Genomic DNA, 22,859 nt, shown 5'->3' on the forward strand with positions numbered 1-22,859 from the left:
GTTATTGGCTATGAAGTCGGCTATGGAACATTGGAGACACCTACTCGAAGGAACCACACAACCATTTCAGGTGTTTACTGACCACAAGAATCTCCAATATCTCAAGAAGAATAAAACATTATCCTCCCGACAAGTTAGATGGGCTCTTTTCCTGGATCGATTCAATTTTACCCTAACACATATACCTGGAACAAAGAATACCAAAGCTGATGCCATTTCCAGGTCATTTGAGTTAACTGAAGAATCTGAAAATATGACTCAGATAATTCCTCTCACAAAAATAATTGGTGCAGCAAACTTGGTAACATCTGACTTATATCAAGCACAAATTTCTGATTCAGAAATACCTCCTATATGTTCTCCTGACTCTGAGTCAGGATTATACTTGTACAAAGAAAAAATTTATGTACCTAGCTGTTTGAGAAAACAGATAATCCAACAACACCATAATACTCCATTAGCAGGACATCCCGGAATCGAAAAGACGAATGAGTTGCTCAAAAGGAACTATTGGTGGCCACAAATGAAATTGACAGTACAAGATTATATACTCAATTGCCAAATATGTGCAACCAAAAAGAAAGAGCACCACAAACCATACGGATTACTATGTCCACTTCCAATACCGCAAAAACCTTGGGATGTCATATCCATGGATTTCATTGTGGATTTACCAATATCACATGCTCATAACACTATAATGGTAGTCGTGGATCATCTAACGAGGTTAGCTCATTTTATACCCTTGAAAAAGGTACCAACTGCCATGGCAACGGCTATAGTATTTAATGACCACATTGTCAAACTTCATGGCTTACCAGCTTCAATTGTGTCAGATCGAGGTAGTCAATTTACCTCTAAATTTTGGAGATATTTATGTCAAACATTGCATATCACACTGAGGTTCACAACAGCTTTTCACCCGCAATCGAACGGACTCACTGAGCATTTGAACCAGACTCTGGAGCAATATCTCAGATGCTTCATATCTACACAGCAGACTGATTGGTACACTCTGTTGCCAACCGCTGAGTTTGCTTATAACAACTCTGTTAATTCCTCAACAAAGGTAACTCCATTTTTTGCCTCATACGGTTTTCATCCTAGATCTTACCCCAACACTTTATCTTGTAACCAATCACCCTCTGTTTCATCTTACACGGAAAGCTTAAAAGATGTCATGGCAACGCTACAAAATCATCTCAGTGAGGCAAAGAGGTCTCAGAAAACTTACTATGATAAAAAGAGGACACCAGCACCTAAGTATGAACTTAATGATCTTGTTTGGTTGTCCACAAAAAACATTAAACTTCCAGTACCCTCTAAAAAATTGGCTGATCAATTTATTGGTCCCTTCCCTGTTGTCAAAATAATTAATGACAATGCAGTGACCTTGAAGCTACCAACGGATTTACGTATCCATCCCTCCTTTCATGTTTCACTTCTGAAACCTTACCGGGGGACTGGGACTCCGCAACCTCTTGTCTACAGACCAGCAATTCCAGATCCTCTGGACTATGAGGTGGATAGGATATTGGACTCCAGACGTCGTAGAGGAACATTGGAATACCTGGTTCACTGGAAAGGTTATGATGATAGTGAAAATTCTTGGGTTCCAGTTCGGGATCTGAATGCACCTGTTCTATTGGCGGATTTTCACTCATCTTATCCTCTGAAACCTGGACCCCAGTCTCGGGGGGGGGTTCTTGACGGGGGGGATCTGTCATGATCCTGTCTAGACTGTTCCTTTAAATCAGGATCTCCTCCCTTGTCTGTTACCCTATTTAAGACACTCCTTCTCCTCACTGCATTGCTTGATTATTGCAGTCTGAGGGAAGTTTGTTTCATCTCTCTCTGGTCTCAACAAGCTAAGTCTCACCATTTTCTACGAACCTCTTAAGTTTAAAGTGTTGTATTTTGGTTACATTATCACTACTCTTTGTCAACAGATATCTACGTATCATCTGGATTTTTACTATCTAACCTCTGAAGGCTCTTTTACCTTTCAGCTAGCTGCTATCTCGGATCAACCAGCATCAAGGCGGGACTTCGCCTCAAGCAGTGTTGTTCTGTGACGTCACACGCCGCTGCACAAGCTGTGCTGTCGGCGCGCCTCTCTCCCCACACACGCTGATCATTCAGCTCAGAGTCACACGCATATTCAATTGCTCTTATCGGCTAAAACCTAAAACCTAAGGATTTAAGGTATGTACATATCACTAAACTTAATGCTTGCCAATATTGAGATCTCCAACGTTATCCGCAAATGCCATCCACTCCACCTCATAACTAAAGAGACTGTAAAACAACTTATTCCGGTCATTACAAATGTGTATACAAAATCTCAGATTTATCAGCTAAACATATTTTACACTTCAGGCTCAACTTATCATATTAACACTTGTCACTGATCATTCCTTTTCTTACAATATGACAATACTGAGACTTCCATTGAATATTAACTAATTTAATCCGTCATTCTATTGTTTAAAGCTTATATTATGTTTGAGTCACTCTGACTGTCAGATTTTCAGATCAGAGTATAATGTATCTTCACTTATCCTACAATAATATTGTTTTCATACAGGTTCCCTTTTACCTAGTTATGATATAAGGGAGAAAATGAAAACAAACACTCAGAATTATGGTGAAAATAAGCTTTATTATAACAGTAATAAAAGTATTCATCACAAATGTTGAACAAGGAGGCCTGGCTTGCAATTTGTGTTGAAATTCAAACTCAGTGGGGTTAAGGTCAGGGCTCTGTGCAGACCACTCAAGTTCCTCCACACCAGGCTTCTCAAACCATTTCTTTATGGACCTCACTTTTTGCACAGGGGTACAGCCATGCTGGAATAGGAAAGGGCTATCCCTAAACTGTTGCCACAAAGTTGGAAGCACCCCAATTTTTAATGTCATTGTATCCTTTAGCATTAGGATGTCCCATCACTAGAACCAAGGGGCCTAGCCCAGACCCTGAAAAACAGCCCCAGACCATTATCCCTCCTCTACCAAATTTTACAGTAGGCACTATGCATTCTGGTAGGTAGTGTTCTCCTAACATTTAACACCCAGATTCTTCTATCAGACTGCCAGATAGTGAAGAGTGATTCATTGCTCCAGAGAACATATTTTCATTGCTCCAGAGTCTAGTTGCTTGGTCTACCACTTGTGTCTGGGCTTTTCTTGCTCCTAGACTTCCTCTTCAGAGTAATGGCAATTCCAATTGCCTAGGGCAGATATTTCATGAACTGACTTGTGGCAAAGGTGACAATGCTAGGTTTAAAGTCACTAAGCTCTTAGTCAGTCAATCAGTATGACCTGATGTACTGCCAATTTTGTCTATGGAGATTTCATGGCTGAGGATGAACCCTGAACTTAATAATTAGTAGTGGTGGCCACGTGAGTTTGTCCATTTAGTCCTCAATCACAATCTTTCGGGCAGTGGATTTTCTGATTTTATTCAGGCAGAAAAGGCTACTATTTGATTTGGCACATTCATAATAGAGCTTTTTTCAGCTGATTTCAGCACTCACAAATAGGATTTCAGATCCTCAACAAAAGCCCTATTTTTCCTATGGGGCAAAAATGTTTTCAGAGATCACAATACATTTTTAAGAAGTCACTTTCGTTTTGTTTCGTATCGATTCTGTATTTTTACATTTAATTTCGGATGCATTTGGATCTATTTGTTATATCATTCATTCGTTTCGGATGCATTTGGATTGATTCGTTATATAGCTGTCATTGGTTTCAGATGCATTCAGAAATTCGGAAGTTCGGTATGTTCGGATTCATTCATTATGTTATATTACGTTGAATCGAATGGTTCCAACCAACACAAAAGGAATAATTTCACAGTTTTATCTCACTATATTTAATTGTAATATATCTCTATTAGTTTTTTTTAATAATAAATATGGAACGGCAAAGGAATTGGGATTAGTTCAGAGAGTCAGACTATTGACCATTCGAATAATACAAATGAATCCGAACTAATTCGGCTTTTTCGTTACAAATTGATTCGGATTAGTTTAGTTTCTTTACTAGGGGGATTTGGAGATTCGAATGTATCCGAATCTCCGAATTACCCGATTTTCGTCTGAATTTTGATTCGGAACGAAACGAATTGCACATGTCTACATGAGCGTGCCTTTCAAAGTGCCTGCACCTACATTACTAAACTTGTAAACTGGAAAAAGCATTTGTGAGTTCTATAATGTATATATGTAAGAAAAAAGATTTTCAGGGAATGCAGGAATATCTGGGGTATGCATAAGGCTATCTGGGGTATGCATAAGGCTATCCTAAGAATGATATAGGCGTATACTGCAGAATTAAATATGAGCATTTCTCCAACATTGGTGTGTCCAGTCCACGGCGTCATCCTTACTTGTGGGAATATCTCTTCCCCAACAGGAAATGGCAAAGAGTCCCAGCAAAGCTGGCCATATAGTCCCTCCTAGGCTCCGCCCACCCCAGTCATTCTCTTTGCCGTTGCACAGGCAACATCTCCACGGAGATGGTTAAGAGTATGTGGTGTTTAGTTGTAGTTTTTTTTTTATTCTACTATCAAGAGTTTGTTATTTTAAAATAGTGCTGGTATGTACTATTTACTCTGAAACAGAAAAAGATGAAGATTTCTGTTTGTGAGAGGAAGATGATTTTAGCAGACAGTAACTAAAATCGATTGCTGTTTCCACATAGGACTGTTGAGATGAAGTAACTTCAGTTGGGGGAAACAGTTAGCAGACTTTTCTGCTTAAGGTATGACTAGCCATATTTCTAACAAGACTGTGTAATGCTGGAAGGCTGTCATTTCCCCTCATGGGGACCGGTAAGCCATTTTCTTAGTCTCAAACAGAACAAAGGGCTTAATATGGGCTATAAAACTGGTAGACACTTTTATGGGCTAAATCGATTGCTTTATTTGGACATTTTATACATGTTTATGCTGATAATTCACACTTATAAACTTGCGGAACGTTTTTTAACGTCAGGCACTATGTTAGACACCTTTTCCAGTCAGGAAGGGCCTTCCCAGTTGTAGGCTGAGCCTCATTTTCGCGCCATTACTGCGCAGTTGTTTTTGAGTGCAAGACATGCAGATGCATGTGTGAGGACCTGAAAGTAGTTGGAAAAGTTCCTAGAAGGCGTCATTTGGTATCGTATTCCCCTCTGGGCTTGGTAAAGTCACAGCAAAGGCTGTAGCTGGGACTGTATAGGGGTTAAATCTGTAATCGGCTCTGGTTTCGTTATTTTAAGGGTTAAAGCTCTGAAAATTGGTGTGCAATACTTTTAATGCTTTAAGACACTGTGGTGAAATTTTGGTAAATTTTGAACAATTCCTTCATATATTTTCACATATTCAGTAATAAAGTGTGCTCTGTTTAAAGTTTAAAGAGACAGTAACGGTTTTGTTTTAAAACGGTTTTTGTGCTTTATTGACAAGTTTAAGCCTGTTTAACATGTCTGTGCCTTCAGATAAGCTATGTTCTATATGTATGAAAGCCAATGTGTCTCCCCCTTCAAAATTGTGTGATAATTGTGCCATAGCGTCCAAACAAAGTAAGGACAGTACTGCCACAGATAATGAAATTGCCCAAGATGATTCCTCAGATGAAGGGAGTAGACATGGTTCTACATCATCTCCTTCTGCGTCTACGCCAGTTTTGCCCACGCAGGAGGCCCCTAGTACTTCTAGCGCGCCAATGCTTATTACCATGCAACAATTGACGGCTGTAATGGATAACTCCATAGCAAATATTTTATCCAAAATGCCTGCATATCAGAGAAGCGCGATTGCTCTGTTTTAAACACTGAAGAGCAGGAGGGCGCTGATGATAATTGTTCTGTCATACCCTCACACCAATCTGAAGGGGCCATGAGGGAGGTTTTGTCAGATGGGGAAATTTCAGATTCAGGAAAAATTTCTCAACAGGCTGAACCTGATGTTGTGACATTTAAATTTAAATTAGAACATATCCGCGCACTGCTTAAGGAGGTGTTATCTACTCTGGATGATTGTGACAACTTGGTCATTCCAGAAAAATTATGCAAGATGGACAAGTTCCTAGAGGTTCCGGTGCACCCCGACGCTTTTCCTATACCCAAGCGGGTGGCGGACATAGTGAATAAGGAGTGGGAGAAGCCCGGCATACCTTTTGTTCCCCCTCCTATATTTAAGAAATTATTTCCTATGGTCGACCCCAGAAAGGACTTATGGCAGACAGTCCCTAAGGTCGAGGGGGCAGTTTCTACTCTAAACAAGCGCACTACTATTCCTATCGAAGATAGTTGTGCTTTCAAAGATCCTATGGATAAAAAATTGGAAGGTTTGCTTAAAAAGATTTTTGTACAGCAAGGTTACCTTCTACAACCCATTTCGTGCATTGTTTCTGTCACTACAGCAGCGTGGTTCTGGTTCGAGGAACTAGAAAAGTCGCTCAGTAGAGAGACTCCATATGAGGAGGTTATGAACAGAGTTCACGCACTTAAGTTGGCTAACTCTTTTATTTTAGATGCCGCTTTGCAATTAGCTAGATTAGCGGCGAAAAATTCAGGGTTTGCAATTGTGGCGCGCAGAGCGCTTTGGCTAAAGTCTTGTTCAGCGGATGTATCATCCAAGACAAAATTGCTTAACATCCCCTTCAAGGGTAAAACTCTCTTTGGACCAGAATTGAAAGAGATTATCTCAGACATCACTGGGGGAAAGGGCCACGCCCTCCCACAAGATAGGCCTTTCAAGGCCAAGAATAAGTCTAATTTTCGTTCCTTTCGTAATTTCAGGAGCGGACCGGCCTCTAATTCTGCATCCTCTAAGCAAGAGGGTAATGCCTCACAGTCCAAACCAGCCTGGAAACCGATGCAAGGCTGGAACAAGGGTAAGCAGACCAAGAAGCCTGCTACCGCTAACAAAACAGCATGAAGGAGTAGCCCCCGATCCGGGACCGGATCTAGTGGGGGGCAGACTCTCTCTCTTTGCTCAGGCTTGGGCAAGAGATGTTCAGGATCCCTGGACGCTAGAAATAGTTTCTCAGGGTTATCTTCTGGAATTCAAGGAACTACCCCCAAGGGGAAGGTTCCACATGTCTCACTTATCCTCAAACCAAATAAAGAGACAGGCGTTCTTACATTGTGTAGAAGACCTGCTAAAGATGGGAGTGATACACCCAGTTCCAATGACGGAACAAGGAATGGGATTTTACTCAAATCTGTTCATAGTTCCCAAAAAAGAGGGAACCTTCAGACCAATTCTGGATTTAAAGATCCTAAACAAATTTCTCAGGGTACCATCGTTCAAAATGGAAACCATTCGAATGATTCTACCCACTATCCAGGAAGGTCAATTTATGACTACCGTGGATCTAAAGGATGCGTACCTACATATTCCTATCCACAAAGAACATCATCAGTTCCTAAGGTTCGCCTTTCTGGACAAACATTACCAGTTTGTGGCCCTCCCATTCGGATTAGCCACTGCTCCAAGGATTTTCACAAAGGTACTCGGGTCCCTTCTAGCGGTTCTAAGACCGAGGGGCATTGCAGTAGTACCATACTTGGACGACATTCTAATACAAGCGTCGTCCCTTTCAAAAGCAAAGGCTCATACAGACATCGTTCTGGCCTTTCTCAGATCTCACGGATGGAAGGTGAACATAGAAAAAAGTTCTCTGTCTCCGTCAACAAGAGTTCCCTTCCTGGGAACAATAATAGATTCCTTAGAAATGAGGATCTTTCTGACAGATGTCAGAAAGTCAAAACTTCTAAGCGCTTGTCAAGTTCTTCATTCTGTTCCACGTCCTTCCATAGCTCAGTGCATGGAAGTAGTAGGGTTGATGGTTGCAGCAATGGACATAGTTCCTTTGCACAAATTCATCTAAGACCATTACAACTATGCATGCTGAAACAGTGGAATGGGGACTATACAGACTTGTCTCCAGTGATTCAAGTAGATCAGAAGACCAGAGATTCACTCCGTTGGTGGATATCCCTGGACCACCTATCCCAGGGAATGAGCTTCCGCAGACCAGAGTGGGTCATTGTCACGACCGACGCCAGTCTAGTGGGCTGGGGTGCGGTCTGGGAATCCCTGAAAGCTCAGGGACTATGGTCTCGGGAAGAGTCTCTTCTCCCGATAAACATTCTGGAACTAAGAGCGATATTCAATGCTCTCAGGGCTTGGCCTCAGCTTGCAAAGGTAAGATTCATAAGATTCCAATCAGACAACATGACGACTGTTGTGTATATCAATCATCAGGGGGGAACAAGGAGTTCCCTGGCGATGAAAGAAGTAACCAAAATAATACAATGGGCGGAGAATCACTCCTGCCATCTATCTGCGATCCACATCCCAGGTGTGGAAAACTGGGAAGCGGATTATCTGAGTCGTTAGACATTCCATCCGGGGGAGTGGGAACTCCACCCGGAGATTTTTGCCCAGTTGACTCAATTATGGGGCATTCCAGACATGGATCTGATGGCGTCTCGTCAGAACTTCAAGGTTCCTTGCTACGGGTCCAGATCCAGGGATCCCAAGGCGACTCTAGTGGATGCACTAGTAGCGCCTTGGACCTTCAACCTAGCTTATGTGTTCCCACCGTTTCCTCTCATTCCCAGGCTGGCAGCCAGGATCAAACAGGAGAGGGTCTCGGTGATCTTGATAGCTCCTGCGTGGCCACGCAGGACTTGGTATGCAGACCTGGTGAATATGTCATCGGTTCCACCATGGAAGCTACCTTTGAGACAGGACCTTCTTGTTCAGGGTCCATTCGAACATCCAAATCTGGTCTCCCTCCAGCTGACGGCTTGGAGATTGAACGCTTGATTCTATCAAAGCGTGGGTTTTCAGATTCTGTGATTGATACTCTGGTTCAGGCCAGAAAACCGGTAACTAGAAAGATTTACCATAAAATATGGAAAAGATATATCTGCTGGTGTGAATCCAAGGGATTCCCTTGGAATAAGGTAAAAATTCCTAAGATTCTTTCCTTTCTGCAAGAAGGTTTGGATAAAGGATTATCTGCAAGTTCTCTAAAGCGACAGATTTCTGCTTTATCTGTCTTACTACACAAACGACTGGCAGCTATGCCAGATGTTCAAGCATTTGTTCAGGCTCTGGTTAGGATCAAGCCTGTTTACAGACCTTTGACTCCTCCCTGGAGTTTAAATCTAGTTCTTTCAGTTCTTCAAGGGGTTCCGTTTGAACCTCTACATTCCATAGATATTAAGTTGTTATCTTGGAAAGTTTTGTTTTTGGTTGCTATTTCTTCTGCTAGAAGAGTTTCAGAGTTATCTGCTCTGCAGTGTTCTCCGCCCTATCTGGTGTTCCATGCAGATAAGGTGGTTTTGCGTACTAAGCCTGGTTTTCTTCCAAAGGTTGTTTCTAACAAAAATATTAACCAGGAGATAGTTGTACCTTCTTTGTGTCCGAATCCAGTTTCAAAGAAGGAACGTTTGTTACACAATTTGGACGTAGTCCGTGCTCTAAAATTCTATTTAGAAGCTACAAAAGATTTCAGACAAACATCTTCTCTGTTTGTCGTCTATTCTGGTAAAAGGAGAGGTCAAAAAGCGACTTCTACCTCTCTTTCCTTTTGGCTTAAAAGCATCATCCGATTGGCTTACGAGACTGCCGGATGGCAGCCTCCTGAAAGAATCACAGCTCACTCCACTAGGGCTGTGGCTTCCACATGGGCCTTCAAGAACGAGGCTTCTGTTGATCAGATATGTAAGGCAGCGACTTGGTCTTCACTGCACACTTTTGCCAAATTTTACAAATTTGATACTTTTGCTTCTTCAGAGGCTATTTTTGGGAGAAAGGTTTTGCAAGCCGTGGTGCCTTCCGTTTAGGTAACCTGATTTGCTCCCTCCCTTCATCCGTGTCCTAAAGCTTTGGTATTGGTTCCCACAAGTAAGGATGACGCCGTCGACCGGACACACCAATGTTGGAGAAAACAGAATTTATGCTTACCTGATAAATTACTTTCTCCAACGGTGTGTCCGGTCCACGGCCCGCCCTGGTTTTTTAATCAGGTCTGATGAATTATTTTCTCTAACTACAGTCACCACGGTACCATATGGTTTCTCCTATATTTTTCCTCCTGTCCGTCGGTCGAATGACTGGAGTGGGCGGAGCCTAGGAGGGACTATATGGCCAGCTTTGCTGGGACTCTTTGCCATTTCCTGTTGGGGAAGAGATATTCCCACAAGTAAGGATGACGCCGTGGACCTGACATACCGTTGGAGAAAGTAATTTATCAGGTAAGCATAAATTCTGTTTTTGTTGGGCTCAAAGGGGTCACAGTGTACTTTTAATGCAAATATAGGATCAGCAAGTCATGCATAACTTCATATGAGAGATATAATATTTAGCATTTTTATTTCCCTTTAAGCAGAAAAACATATTGCTAGGGTTGCCAGATGTTCATTATTCACCAGACTGCCTAGTATTTTAGCAGGCTATCCAGTAAAATCTACACAACAATACTGGACACTTAAGATATTCTGTGTTTTACTGGCAGCCAAGAAGGATAAAAAATGTGTTGCTGGCAGTCATGTGGGTGCTAAATAACCATTCAAGGTATGTATATGTGTGCTCCTGTCAGTGTATGTGTGCTCCTGTTAGTATATGTGTGCTCCTGTCAGTATATGTGTGCTCCTATCAGTTTATATATGCTCCTGTCAGTATATGTGTGCTCCAGTCAGTGTATGTGTGCTCTAGTCAGTGTATGTGTGCTCCTATCAGTATATGTATGCTCCTGTCAGTATATGTGTGCTCCTATCAGTATATGTATGCTCCTGTCAGTATATGTGTACTCCTGTCAGTTTATATATGCTCCTGTCAGTGTATGTGTGCTCCAGTCAGTGTATGTGTGCTCCTGTCAGTATATGTATGCTCCTGTCAGTATATGTGTGTGCTCCTGTCAGTTTATATATGCTCCTGTCAGTGTATGTGTGCTCCTGTCAGTGTATGTGTGTTCATGTCACTATATATGTGCTCTTGTCAGTATATGTGTGCTTCTGTCAGTGTATGTGTGCTTCTTGCTGCCAAAGAGGAAACATTATTTATGTGCAAATTATTAGCAGTCAACCAAATCAAATGACTGCTCATTTGTGAAAATATACCTGTTAGGGTGTAACCTAAGGTAGAGTCCTTGTTGTGCCCTGTCCCCACCTACCACCCATGCCCAGTCACTAACAGGTTGTCCAGTATTTTTGTGGACAGCTGGCAAACCTACATATTGCAGAATAGACCAGGGTTGCCACCTTTAGTTCAGGCCAAACCCAAAGACTCTAGCACCGTGCACAGCACTTTGTTTTTGCAGAGTACATACTACTTATAATAGGACATAAACATAAACTCTCACAAATATATTTACACTCTCTCTATCTCACACACACACTCTCACACACACACAAACTCACACATGCAGACATTCACAAACTCACACACACACTAACACAAACACCCACACACACACTCACACACACACACAAACTCACACATGCAGACATTCACAAACTCACACATACACACTAACACACACACTCTCACACACACAAACTCACACATACACACTAACACACACACTCTCACACACACACAAACTCACACATACACACTAACACACACACTCTCACACACACACAAACTCACACATGCAGACATTCACAAACTCACACACACACTAACACAAACACTCACACACACACTCTCACACACACACAAACTCACACATGCAGACATTCACAAACTCACACACACTAACACAAACACTCTCACACACACTCACACACACAAACTCACACATGCAGACATTCACAAACTCACACACACACTAACACTCACACACACTCTCACACAAACTCACACATGCAGACATTCACAAACTCACACACACACTAACACAGACACTCTCACACACACTCTCACACACACACAAACTCACACATGCAGACATTCACAAACTCACACACACACACTAACACAAACACTCACACACATTCTCTCTCACACACACAAAGATACTCATTCTTTTACACACAGACACACACACACACGTATGCCAAAGCTAAGCATCATGTCACTCAGAAAGAAGAACTGTATTAGTACAGTACTATTAGGCAGTGTATATTTGCACCACATTTCCCACCAAAGCCTAAGCTTCAAAAACGGACACAAAATCCTGGGCATTCCCAAAACAAAACATCAGGCAACATTCTACCTGGGAAATGAGGTGGCAAGGGGGTCTGGGGACTGTGAGGCCCCTCAACTTTCATTATAGGGCCCTGCTCAAAGACCACTCTCAAGGTCTTCCGGGACAGATCAAAAAATGGTGCAGAGAATTAAATCTAACTATAACAGAACTAGAAATTGGTAAGGCAATGACTTTGACTAAAAAGACATTACAGTGTGTGACGATCTTTGAAGGGTACATCAAGCTGCTGTTGAGATGGTATAGGGTCCCCGCCTGGTTCGGTAAGATGTTTGCGGCGTCCTCCCCATTGTGTTGGTGACAGTGTGGTGAGGTGGGCTCAGATTCTCATATATGGTGGGCATGCCCGAAATTGACGACCCTGTGGAAGGACGTTGAGACGTTGATAAACTCCATAAATATAACTATGACTCCTTAATCTACTATCTTTCATATTTTTGACGAAGGACTACCAGAGCACACTAAAAGACTGGTGATATATATCATCTCTGCGACCAAGTTGTGTATTGCTAGGGCCTGGAAAAGGGTCGAGCCTCCCTCGCTGATGGAGGTGTGCGGGGTGGTACAATTCTTAGCCGAAATGGAAACATTTGTGAATAGCTCACAAGAGCAGATGGATGTTTACTGGGAGGTCTGGACGGATTGGATCCGGAACCAATGATAGCAATCGAAGATATATGGCATGATTGACACCCTCTGCTTGGATAGCGCGGTGGACATGAGTTTAGGAATATTCCTATTCCTTTTTTTTTTTTTTTTTCCTTATCCCCCTCTTCGATCCCTTTTCAGTACTGCACCCTTACAAGCACTCCTCTCTATATTTATAACACTTTTGAGTGAGGTCAGGGGGTCATGAGACTTCGTGCTATGACAACACATCCTTAAATAGTTCTACCTTAGAGTATTTTTTTTTATTTTTTTCACCCTGTTTCCCCTAAACTGGGGAAGGTTAAATAAAATTGAGAGGTTTAGCTCAGTTATGTTTTACTGTTTGTCTCGTCCCTAAGTTTGTATCACAGCAGACATACATGAGACTCTTACCGGATTGATCTGCATATACTGTAATAATGCGGCTGTTCTGCATATATTGTGTATGTAATACTTTTATCTAATATATATTTGTTAAATTACATATCTAACCTCAATAAAAAGATTTCTGGAAAAAAACGGACACACATATGAAAACCCAGACTGTCTGGGTCATTCCCGTACAGGTGGCATTCCAAGAACATACTCATGACAGGCTTATATCTATAGGGATAACTGTCACTTGTTGGCTCTCACATACAAAGACTGCACAACAGACATAGGGGCCTATTTATCAAAGCGTCAACTGAAAATACGCTGGAATAGCGCTTCATAATTGTCGCAAGATTGATCCCCCGTAGTTATCAAAGTGTCAAGATCGGCAAATGTTTAACTTTGTTACGTAACATACGATCCCGCAATCTCAATCCGACGCAAATTGATGCGAGTTGAAAACCTGTGTAATTCGAGCGGAATCATGTTCATTCACCCTCCTAATCGATACTATTTGAAGCTCTCACAAAGTTATCAAAAATTCTACATTTACGCTTGCGTCTTTTCCGACTCAGCGTACCTAGTTTTCAATCCCCCACCCTTGAGGTCGCAGAAGCCATAAAAGTCAATGGGAGTCTGAAAACACAGAAAGCTTATGTTCGATGCTGCAAGAGAATGACGTATATTACATAATAAAAGTAAATTAGAAACTTTATTAAAATTGTATACCCTTTCTAAATCAAACAATATTATTGCTCCACATTTGGTGCACTAGTAGATATAGAGATAAAAATTAAATAAATACACAACATAATATAGCTAACTTCCTTTTTATTTGTTTGAAAAATCTATGTGCACCATGTTTAAGCCATGTAATGCAAGTCACTCTCCACGCGCCATATTTGAAGCAACACTTTTCGCTCTAATTATGACGCAAACTCCTAAATACCCCACACACTAGTGAATTTTTCCACCACTTTTGATTGGAATATGCATAATCACATGATTTATGACATCAGCCAATCGGATTCAAATACACATTATAAACTATCACTCACGAATCAAATTGCTCGATACTTGTGTCATTGATCACTCATCAGAACTTGTGCCATTTGTTATATTGCGTATTATACTTTAAAAGTATGCATATGTGAATTTAGAATTAAAGATAAACATTGATGCTGACATTAGGACACACAGTGTAATATTTTAGACAAGGATTTTAAAATTCGAATTGATGTTTGATTCAATATAATCTTAAGCTGACAGCTCAAAGGGATAGCCCATCTAACTTTAAACTGTCATGATTCAGATACAGCAGAAATTAAAATCACCTCTTTACTGGCATGCTATTTTCAGTGTGTTTCTTCCTTCTCTTGAATTTCTTTTTTAGTAAGAAATGTCATCTTATATGCCAGCCCATATTATAACACCTGTGTAGGGGTGGATTTTAAAAATAGATTGCAATCAGGAGGGGTTAGACAGGTGCAGAGAGAAAACTGGCCCAGCTCTTAAAGGGACAGGAATCCCTAAAATATTCTTTCATGATTTGGATAGAACATACAATTTTAAACAACTTTACAATTTCCTTCTATTATCAAATTTGCTTCATTCTCTTGTTATCATTTGCTGAAGGAACAGCATTGCACTTCTGGCAGCTAGCTGAACAGATCTATTTAGCCAATCACAAGAGACAAATGTGTGCAGGCACCAATTAGCAGCTAGCTCCCACTAGTGTAGGATATGTGCGTATTCTTTTCCAACAAGGGATACCAAGAAAACAAAGCACATTTGAAAAAAGAAGTGAATTTTAAAGTATTTTAAAATGACATGCTCTATCTGAATCATGCAACTTAAATTTTTACTTTCCTATCCCTTTAAAATATCAATTGATTGCAAATAAATACATATGATACTCTGATTACATGTTATATTTGCAATTATTCCTGCTCAGAATAATAATATATTTACAATATATACATGTAGTGGTATAAATAAACACATGACAGATAACATTGTGAACTTAGGGACATGTAAATATGTTTGCAAAAGATTTCTGACATAACACACACACACACACATATATATATATATATATATATATATATATATATATATATATATATATATATATATATATATATATATATATATATATATATATATATATATATATATATATATATATATATGTGTGTGTGTGTGTGGGGTGGGGGGGTGGGGGGGGTGTGTGCAAGGATATATGTACAAATTCTTGCATTAATTATAATTTAAAAAATAAATAGAAAATATGACTCCTAGAAATACAAATACACATTAATTTCTGTGAAAGTATCATATAACAAATCAATACAAAATTAAATTTCTATGAGATATTGTTTGTTGAGGTATAAATGTAGCTATTTCTTGGACATTAACAGATGAAAAATAAAAGATTAGCTTTAGAGAAATGTGCTTGTTCATGGACAGTAATGAAATAGTATAAATAAAGTTGGGAAAAACCAGAATAACTGCGACATCGATGACTGTTAGTAAACACTATGGCCTAGATTTGGAGTTCGGCGGTAGCCGTCAAAACCAGCGTTAGAGGCTCCTAACGCTGGTTTTGGCCGCCCGCTGGTATTTGGAGTCAGTGATTAAAGGGTCTAACGCTCACTTTTCAGCCGCGACTTTTCCATACCGCAGATCCCCCTACGCCATTTGCGTAGCCTATATTTTCAATGGGATCTTTCTAACGCTGGTATTTAGAGTCGTTTCTGAAGTGAGCGTTAGAGCTCTAACGACAAGATTCCAGCCGCCTGAAAATTATATTATAGCTATTTTAGGATTAATATTTATTTTACAGGCAACTTTGTTATTATTTTAACCAGGTAAAATAGCTATTAAATAGTTAAGAACTATTTAATAGTTACCTAGTTAAAATAATAACAAATTTACCTGTAAAATAAATATTAATCCTAAAATAGCTATAATATAATTATAATTTATATTGTAGCTATATTAGGATTTATTTTACAGGTAAGTATTTAGCTTTAAATAGGAATAAGTTATTTAATAAGAGTTAATTTATTTCGTTAGATAAATATTATATTTAACTTAGGGGGGTGTTAGTGTTAGGGTTAGACTTAGCTTTAGGGGTTAATCCATTTATTAGAATAGCGGTGAGCTCCGATCGGAAGATTAGGGGTTAATAATTGAAGTTAGGTGTCGGCGATGTTAGGGAGGGCAGATTAGGGGTTAATACTATTTATGATAGGGTTAGTGAGGCGGATTAGGGGTTAATAACTTTATTATAGTAGCGCTCAGGTCCGCTCGGCAGATTAGGGGTTAATAAGTGTAGGCAGGTGTCGGCGACGTTGTGGGGGGCAGGTTAGGGGTTAATAAATATAATATAGGGGTCGGCGGTGTTAGGGGTAGCAGATTAGGGGTACATAGGGATAACGTAGGTGGCGGCGGTTTACGGAGCGGCAGATTAGGGGTTTAAAAAAATATGCAGGGGTCAGCGATAGCGGGGGCGGCAGATTAGGGGTTAATAAGTGTAAGGCTAGGGGTGTTTAGACTCGGGGTACATGTTAGAGTGTTAGGTGCAGACGTAGGAAGTGTTTCCCCATAGGAAACAATGGGGCTGCGTTAGGAGCTGAACGCTGCTTTTTTGCAGGTGTTAGGTTTTTTTTTCAGCTCAAACAGCCCCATTGTTTCCTATGGGGGAATCGTGCACGAGCACGTTTTTGAGGCCGGCCGCGTCCGTAAGCAACTCTGGTATCGAGAGTTGCTTTTGCGGTAAAAATGCTCTACGCTCCTTTTTTGGAGCCTAACGCAGCATTTGTTTGAACTCTCGATACCAGAGTTAATTTTATGGTGCGGCCAGAAAAAAGCCTGCGGAGCGTTAACAGCCCTTTTACCGCCGAACTCCAAATCTAGGCCTTGATAAATAAGGAGATCGTATTCAGGTCTGCGTCAGCAATGTCTGGCGAGCGTATTGACGCCGGCGAATGCAACATAGTTTACGCTTTGATAAATAGGCCCCATACTCTGTACAAAAATATACTGTAAAACAGATACACAACTTGCCGCTCTCCATACAAACATAAGCCGAATAACCAATAAACTCCTGCCTCTCTCTATACAAATATACTGCAGCCTCAGCGCAGGGAATTGCTTGGTACTATACATTGCTGTGTAATATAAATGTTTTACCCTATGCATTGCTAGTTTGTAACGAATCTTTATGCAGAATATTTTTTTTCCCTGATTCAGATTGTAGGGATGTCCTTCATTGCATCATACTACATATACAACATCAAGACCAGGTAAGTTTCTGCTTTCTATAAAGATATTTCATGACTAACCTTGTTCAATCACATTGATGGCAACTTGATGTTTTTGTCACTGCTGTATAACTACTAGTTCATAAAGCATGTTCCTGCCAGTGTATTGTATCACTGCCAGTAAATTAATCATATCAGGGCTGTTTTATTAATGCTATCACAGCAATGTTTGCTCCTTAATTTGTCACTTGATCTATTGCGATGTAAGTGCATTGCCCTTGTTAGTTAGAGCATAAAAATGTATCTGTGAATTAAGAAAAAATATTACTGCAGCTCGTTCAGTAGCTAAATCTGTTAAGCAATTATAGTTCTGTTGTCAGTGATTTTATCATGAATCAGTAGCTGCCTAGATTTGTACAACACAGACTGTATTCTATATTTTACACATTCATATCTTTACCTAAAGTATCACATTTGTCACAGGCAAATATGGGATCTGAAACCCCCAGGGAAGAATGAGAGTAATTTGCAATATGCTGCATGGGGACCCATTGGAAGCCAAGTGGTACGTGATGCAGGAAATGACAAATGATGATATATTTTATGGCTGAGAGAGCATGTTCTATGCTCTGGGCATAATGCTGCAGATCTCTACAGGGGGTCAAAATGTATGTGAGATCATTTTGTTGGCTCTTTGAGCAGCTGCAATTCAAACCTCAGGGTCAAAGTTTCTAAAGTACTGACAGGGACACCTCAAACGTTCATATTTCCAAGGCCAATAGATTATCATTAAAGGGGTAAAAAAAAATGTGAAATAATATGTTACAGCATTTTATTATTGCACTATTGCTTGCATGTAACTACCTCCTGCAAATGTATTAAACACATAGTTAAAGTCAGTTCCAGAGCAGCAAAGTACTACTGGGAGCTAGCTGAACACATCTGGGGAGCAAATGACAAGAGACAAATGTGTGTGGCCACCAATTATCATCTAGCTCCCAGCATTGCATGGCTATGCTGAGGATATGTTATGTACATATACTTTTCAACAAAGGATACCAGGATTTGATAACAAATGTGAATTTAGAAGCGTCTTAAAATGACACATTCCATGTGAATCATGCAAGTTTAATTTTGACTTTCCTATTCCTTTAAAGGCCCATTATAAAGCTTTGTCTACCATATAAATGTCACGTTTCATGAAATCCATCGCTGATCCTGTCCCTGGGGCATCTTAACCCAGTCTTCCAGATTCCAGGAAATGTTAGAAAGTCTGTATTTCAAACCTACTGCTAATAACAAAAAATCATTAAAAATGAAAAACCTTATAAACTTGTGTGTGTGTATATATATATATATATATATATATATATATATATATATATATATATATATATATATATATATATATATATATATATATATATATATATATAGGTTTATACTTTGGCCTATATTTCATATCATCTTGTTCTTCATGATCTGCATAAGCTACTTTCAAACTGAAAACTATAACAATAAGAGCAATATGCAACTGTGAGAAAGAAAATGTTTATTTATACCTGGGTTTTTATTTATTTAAAAATAAAATAATTTCGCCAGAGCAACTGATCTGTGAGCAGTTACCATTTAGCACATCTTCCTGCTTTCATCTGCATGGTGAAAAAAGCGTTACATTTTTCTTTTGTTTGATCTTGTGGTATTTTTCTGAGCAAACGTCCTTAAACTGAGGAGACATTAAAGTGACTATGCACATGCTAGATACAAGCTTCTGTTGTTGGTCTCAGAATTAGCATCCTGATCCCTGTATAATGGGTAATGGGTACATTTTGAGGTGTGATATCTTTTTTACATATAGATGTTTGTGTGATACTTTTGTAATCAAGTTTAGCAGTTATGCTGCATCACTTTCAGCAGTGATGAAACCTTAAATATTTAAAACTAGACTAAGAAACTGTCTATTCCATTTAATCTGAAAAGCCTTAAAGGGACATAAAAATTACTACATTACTATATTTTGAAAATATGTAACATTTTAGGTCAAAAGAGCATAGTTACATTTAAAAAAAACTCCTTTTCTGGTAACTGCCAGAAGTTGGGAGGAAGGAAGGATAGAAGAAATTGCTAGCAATAAGTTTCTTTATTTTCTTCTTCTAGGTCTTCATATTTCAAAATGACATTTACTATCAGGAGGATGCACCGAGTCCAGCACTTAGACTCACTTCATCTGGGAATCTAGATGTTTTGTTAAATGGCATCACTGACTGGACATACCAAGGTTAGCTCTACTGAGATAAAAAAACGCATGATTTTGAGTAACTGAATATATGTTATTCTGTAAGATTCCTGAGCATAATAGGTTGGGGGGGGGGGGAATAAATTATGTAAAAATATGATATAAGATAGATGTGTTAAGGTTTGTTCAGAAACAAAGAAACCTAAAAACTGGTAGATAAGAATCTCTTGACTTAGACTGAATCACCTAATATGAACTGACTGAACATAGGCACAACTGTAAAATGGTATAAATGTGACTGTGTAAAGTAAATAAGGTATTGATGTCTCTTGTACGTCATTTTTCAGAGGAGGTGCTACACAGTTATGCTGCTCATTGGTGGTCCCCCGATGGTGCCCGGCTGGCTTATTTATCTATCAACAACACTTTGGTACCAACCATGGAGCTACCACATTTTGTTGGTACAGAATACCCAGCAAGCAAGAGATACGCCTATCCTAAGGTTCCTTTGTTTATAGTTCTATTAATGTTTTTATATAGAGCTTATTTCATTAATTATGTATCATTTTATAATTACAATTACTAGAGAACATTTTGCGCAGCTGACATTTTTTAGTGCATCCTATACTTTCAATTGATAGTGCACTAAGCATCACTCATAATACAAGTTGTTTGTCTTTTGTGTGGTGAACAAGAGCAACACTTAAAAATCTTCAGACACATTTTAACATTTTCAAATAAAGTGTAACACTATATATATATATATATATATATATATATATATATATATATATATATATATATATATATATATATATATATATATATATATATATATACACACACCTTTGAGCCTTCCCAGTCCAATACCTTGTCATATTTTTTATTATTTATTTATTTTTTATAATAGAAATAGTTGAAATAGTATTCTTCATCACTTAGAAAAAAATAATATACTGTGTATATATATACAATTATTTAAAAACAAAAAATATATAGTTTCCTCTAACTGTAATAGTGTACACAATTCTCCCACGTACCCTTCTTCCTTCTGGGTAAGAATTAGTCAACTGACACACATGATACACAGACTTTCCTTTCTATGCAGGGTGTAGCTCTCTCTGAATCCTATAATAAGTGCAGAGTGCTAGTTTCTTCCTGCATTGTTGGAACCTGGGATAAGAATGACACACATGCCATACTGCTCAAGCTTCCCTACAGGGTACACTTAGCTCAGGATCCTCTGCTTACTGATTCTGTTTGAGTGTAAAGGTCTGGCTCTCCTTTTCCTCTTATTTTCTGTCTTCTCCTTTAAAGTCTAAATTGAAGCTAGCAGGAAGCTTATACTCAGATATGCTTTTTTTGCTTGCTGATAAGGCCAATTCCAGCAGTTTTATTGGTTGACAAGCCTCCATAAATCTGCATCTCTATTTGTTTAACCCCTTGGTTTAAACACACAGTTAAAGTACCGAATTAGAGCATGTAATTTTTTTCAACTATAATGACCCTTTAACTATAAATTAGGTTGTACAAGGGCTGAACTATTTTCAGTCTACTGCTGCTTATAGGTTCAATATGCCTTGGAATAAATTATTATCTTATTATTTGATTAATCACCATTTCAGTTTCAGCATCATAATGAGTTTGCCTCTTATTTTCATTCTTCACTGTGTGCATTTTTTGTCTCTGTTATCTCTGTCCGCATTTTATTTACTTCATTCATTAGCATTTCCCATCAGTTCTTGACTACTGCCTGCTGCTAGTCTTCTCTAATACTATATATATACCATCTGTCTAGCACTTGAAGTATATATTGGAAACAGTGGATTAGTGCTGAGTCTCCTCATTACAATCTATTTATTGATGACCTGCAAGTAAGATTTAAGAGCAGTATGTTTTTTTAATGCTGATTATTCAATACTGTATGAAGCAGACAGATTTGTATAAATTGAACAGGCAAGAGGGGCAGGTGGTTAAAGCATATCCTTTAATATTATGCAATAAATGTAAGCATTTTAACTAAAATATCAATCATTTTATGAAATTTGTTGCAGAAGAGAGTTTGTATGTAACATACAATAACAGTAATCTTTGTGTTGTTAAAGGAATTCAATTTGAAATGTTCTGTGGAATATTTCAAATTCAGGGGTTGATCGCAATCTTGTGCTTGTCCTCTTCAGTAGATAGCGATTTCTAAACGTTAGCCAACATCTGTGTGTTTTTCTAGTGATCACAATCACAAAATGTCTTCTGCAGATAATACCCTTGAAGACCAAAATTGTTACCTCACACGCAAAAAAAGAACAAAACATGAAACTGTAGTTGGCCTTGTTTATCTTGATAATGTAATTAAATAAAATGTACGTGATTAAAGGCAAACAAAATGGTGACATCAGGGGTTTATCAAAGACATCAAAGGCTGAAGGACCTGTATGTTTCTTGGTCCCCCTTAATAATGTCTTATAATGCTAACAGGTGACATGGGCCCTAAACCTGGTTGTGCTCCAAAACTGTAGAGATGTGTATTTATGTTGAACAGGGAATTATCAGTACAGTGGGCACATGTGTTTGTTGGATTATTGATTTCACTTATTTTTATTAGTGCTTTTTTACTTTGATTGATTGTACAAGTAGCATTTGTATCAGGTGATGATGTTTCCTGGCAGGGGTAATGTCAGTATAATTTGTGCATGGGTAAACCAGTGTTACATTCTAAAATGTTTTAGGGTAACTGGTAATAATTTGAAAAGTGTTATTTACTATAGAAGTTGTCTTTCTGTGATTGCTCTTCCTGTGTCATCACCAGATATGCAAATTAATGTATTACATACTGTGACGACCAGGGTTAACCAACCCTGCACCAGTCACTTGTTTGGCACAGAAAGGGTTAACAGACCCTTTCCACTTTAACCAATCTGTCATAGTCTAGCCACTCCAGGCAAGCCTGTAATTTAGTTCAACACTCTCTAGTCTGTCCTAGACTTAGAAAAAATGCCCAAACTCCCCTTTTATGCCACCCACACTAAACTATCTCTAAGCTGCCACCATTTAAGATTGGTTGTATGGGAAATCTTAAGGAACCCAAATTAACAACTTAATTCCCAGAATACAATTTAG

This window comes from Bombina bombina, chromosome 3 (genome assembly GCF_027579735.1).
Source record: "Bombina bombina isolate aBomBom1 chromosome 3, aBomBom1.pri, whole genome shotgun sequence".
Lineage (NCBI taxonomy): Eukaryota > Metazoa > Chordata > Amphibia > Anura > Bombinatoridae > Bombina > Bombina bombina.